Consider the following 4,077-nt stretch of genomic DNA (forward strand, 5'->3'; position numbering starts at 1 on the left):
GCTCTAAATTCATTATCAAGTCACAAAGTAACAGAGGACTCCTATGCTAATTTCAGTCCCTCCCAAATCGATCATCTTGTTGATAGTGCTGCAGGCTCCTGCGAATGACACTCGACTCTGTAGCCCCTCTAAAAAAGAAAATACTAAAACAAAGACGGTTAGCTCCATGGTATAATACTGAAACTCGCAAATTAAAGCAAATATCACGGAAACTTGAGAGGAATTGGCGTTCCACCAAAGTGGAAAATTCTCGTTTAATTTGGCAAGATAGTCTTAAAACTTATAGGAAGGCCCTCCGTAATGCCAGAGCAGCGTACTACTCGTCATTAATAGAGGAAAATAGGAACAACCCCAGGTTTCTTTTCAGCACTGTAGCCAGGCTGACAGAGAGTCACAGCTCTATTGAGCCAAGTATTCCCATAGCTCTCAGTAGTTACGATTTCATGAGCTTCTTTACTGATAAAATTCTAGCTATTAGAGACAAAATTCACCAAGACCTGCCCTCAATTGGCACCGACATATCTCTTAACTCAGGAACCTTAGAAACAGCTGTAGAACCAGATACATGTTTAGACTGTTTTGCTTCCCTCAATCTTTACCAACTAACTTCAATAAATTCTTCATCTAAACCATCAACCTGCCTCTTAGACCCCATCCCGACTAGGCTGCTTAAAGATGTTTTACCCTTAGTCAGCACCTCTATACTAGATATGATCAATCTATCTTTATCAACAGGCTATGTACCACAGTACTTTAAAGTAGCTGTAATTAAACCTCTTCTGAAAAAGCCCAAACTTGATCCGGATGTTTTAGCCAACTATAGACCTATATCTAACCTTCCATTTCTCTCTAAGGTTCTGGAGAAAGCAGTTGCTAAACAGCTGTGTGACTTTCTACAGAGCAATAGTTTATTTGAGGATTTTCAGTCAGGATTTAGAGCTCATCATAGCACAGAGACAGCACTGGTGAAAATTACTAATGACCTCCTTATTGCATCAGACAAAGGACTTGTCTCTGTACTGGTTTTATTAGATCTTAGTGCTGCATTTGATACCATTGACCATCAGATCCTATTGCAGAGACTGGAATTTCATTGGCATTAAAGGAACCGCTCTAAGCTGGTTTAAGTCCTATTTATCAGATCGATTTCAGTTTGTACATGTTAACGATGAGTCCTCCATGCACGCCAAAGTTACTCATGGAGTTCCTCAAGGATCTGTCCTCGGACCAATCCTCTTCATTTTATATATGCTTCCTTTAGGCAATATTACCAGGAAACATTCCATAAGCTTTCATTGTTATGCAGATGATACTCAAGCCAGATGAAACTCATCAGTTAGCTAAACTTCAAATGTGCCTTCAGGATGTTAAAACCTGGATGAATGACCTGTAATTTTCTAATGTTAAACTCAGATAAAACTGAAGTTATTGTTCTGGGGCCTAAGCACCTCCGTGACGCATTATCTAAAGATATAGTTTCCCTGGATGGCATCGCCCTGGCCTCCAGCACCACTGTGAGGAATCTTGGAGTTATCTTTGATCAGGACATGTCGTTTAAGTCTCACACAAAATAGCAGGGTGTTCAAATACTTATTTTCCTCACTGTATATATGGCTAGTTTTTGACTTACATCTGACCGAGAGCGTGGAACAGGGTGACTGAACGATTTCTGGGTGAATCTGTATCGGATCTATCTTCGTGCGGAACAACAGCACCATCTTTGCAGCATCACAATCATGGACATCACAGATAATCAATTGGGAGTAATGACTCAAACGACAATTATAGATCCTGTTGTAATGAGTATGGCTCCTAGAAAAAAGACTCCCCCAACAACATTGGCTGATTTTCTGGACTGAAAGGCTTGGGCGCCTCAGTTTGAATGGGCGGTGGAAGATTTTAGAATGTTGGGATTTTCTTTGTGAAAGCACACCGCACATTAGTTTTTCAGCCAAAGACTGGAATTACTTCAGAAACAAAGTCTGTAAAGATATGAGTGCTTCAAAAGGAGTCTATACCACACAATGGTGCGGGTCTGTGCCAGGAGAGCTCTATTGTGTAGAGACAGACCTTGAAGTCTACGACCCAGAATCCTACATCTTTTTTAGATCATGCAAGGACGATTCTATCATTCAAAAGGCAAGGATGGGAACCCCAGAGCAACAAAAAGGCTACGCCATCAAGTCTAAAGAGTGGGAGACGTGGTTCAGCGCCGACTTTGTGGTCCAGTGGGGAGAATGGGATAGAACCCTTGAAATCTTCTCACACATTGATAAATTATTCAGATGGTATAAACTTCATGTTAGCTATGTAGGGATCAAAAGAAAACTTTTTGGTCCAGGACAAGGAAGATGAACGAACAAACAACACCGCAGACAACCTCAAAGACCTCCATGACGGGGTTGACGGTCACATTGTTCTAATTAAAATGTTTTGTGCAGGTACGAGGACATGTGCAGCGGGCAAGGGTCTATCAAGCACCCCTAAATATTTTCCATTACTCCAGGATGATGTCGTCGATAACTCATGGGTGGATGACTATGGCAAAGAACTGGGGAAAAGAAATTTAACATTTCTCATTCCTGAAGAAAAATCAGAAGAGGACAAGAGCAGGGTCAAACCGTTTAAGGGTGCATGTTTGGACACTCTGTACTGTTGCGACAAGAACACATCTCCTAACACTACTGCTAGCAGTATTATACAGGTAACCGTAGCTTATTTATACGATATACTGCAACAAAAAGCTAAACAAACGTGTGTACTGCGCTCATACAGATGAATGGTGCAGAAAACAACCTCACATGCATTGACACGCTACCCTTCTTTTATATCAAAGGACATAAGGGGGAAATTACGCAGAAGCTTTTTAACAAAAATTTCACTGATGCTCAAAAGTACGTCCTACGTGGTCTTTGGTTGTTGCCAACGTGTGAATGCAGTATTCAAGACATTGCAGCAGCTGCTCTACAGATTTGGCTGAGGAACCCTTTTCTCATTGCTTCGCTTTAACAGGTAGTTAGAGTGGAGGACAGTAGTTAAGGAATCTCTGGACATCTGGAAGGGGGAACAACACTAAAAACAATGGGGAATGTGTCTAGTCTACTAAACCATGTCAAACTGAATCTTTGGTTTGTAAAAACATAGATTTTCTGAAAAGTGTATACTTGTAATCATTGCTGACGGATATGTTGCGTGTGTCGATGGAAATAAAATACTTGAAGACGTTGAAGCGTCAGTCTTTGTAACAAAAGATCAAAGGAGGAGGTGATGAGAAAACAGAACAGAAAACGCAGGGGGTTACGGAGACATGCAAAAACTTAATGTCAAGTTTGGTACCGATCGGACTTGCGGTTTCAGTGGAATTAATTAAGGTAGGTTTTACAGTATTTGCAGTTTTGCGGGAAAAAATTAAAGACCGAAATGGGCATGGCCTATACCAAGACCTGACCTTTGAACTACGTTTTTACTTAGGTGTTTGACCAAAAGACAATTACATGACCTGTCCTGACACATCTTGGGGGGAAACTAGATGCCTGGTGCTTTGTTGTCCTGTTGCTTATTTTATACTATAGTGGCTTATTGCCAGGTAGACATTAGGAAACCTGCATATTAGTGTAACGTTTATAAAATTCAAACATAGTAGTGAAGTTCATGATTTCTGTAACACTCCATATTTAGACAGACAAAAAGCTGTGTACATGTACATTTGCGCCTGGAAACTTTGGTCTGAAGTGAACCTTAGTTGTTTGGATAACAAGAATCCGAGTCTAATGATTTATAACCATTTGTGACAAACAACAGTTTTGCAAAAGGAACAAAACAATAGAGCTGTTGCCAAGGACAGGATACGAGTGAGGTTAGCCAGAGTTGACAGAAAGGTTATAGATTTAACTTAAACTTTTCAATAAAACAAGAATGTTTCTATATTAAGTTTAGATTATGTGTATATAATAAGTTAAATGTAAGGATTAAATCCATGTTCATGTTTTTAGGAGTGTGGTTTTTGTGTTCATGTTTCCTGTTTAAGTCCGTTTTGGTTCTGTGTTTCCCTGTGTAGTCTTGTGTGTTAGTTCTTCG

Source organism: Micropterus dolomieu, linkage group LG03 (genome assembly GCF_021292245.1).
Source record: "Micropterus dolomieu isolate WLL.071019.BEF.003 ecotype Adirondacks linkage group LG03, ASM2129224v1, whole genome shotgun sequence".
Lineage (NCBI taxonomy): Eukaryota > Metazoa > Chordata > Actinopteri > Centrarchiformes > Centrarchidae > Micropterus > Micropterus dolomieu.